Genomic DNA, 265 nt, shown 5'->3' on the forward strand with positions numbered 1-265 from the left:
GCGGGGCTCAACCCCCCCCCGACACCTCGCCGCTGACTTTACTTTCAATTCCAGAGTGTTTTACTGGCAGGAGGATCCTCCGACACTCATCAAACAAATTCCCTCCGTTCATCGGATCCACCGTCGCATCAATCAGGCGGCGGAATATCAAAGTAATAAAAGTGTCTTTTTTCTGCGTCTTTTTGTTCCAGGGCTCCAGCGAGCAGGACGCTAACGCTGCTAACGTGCTAACAGCTAACGCGCTCCAAAGACGAGCAGATGCTGA

The sequence above is a fragment of the Takifugu rubripes genome, chromosome 14 (assembly GCF_901000725.2).
Source record: "Takifugu rubripes chromosome 14, fTakRub1.2, whole genome shotgun sequence".
Lineage (NCBI taxonomy): Eukaryota > Metazoa > Chordata > Actinopteri > Tetraodontiformes > Tetraodontidae > Takifugu > Takifugu rubripes.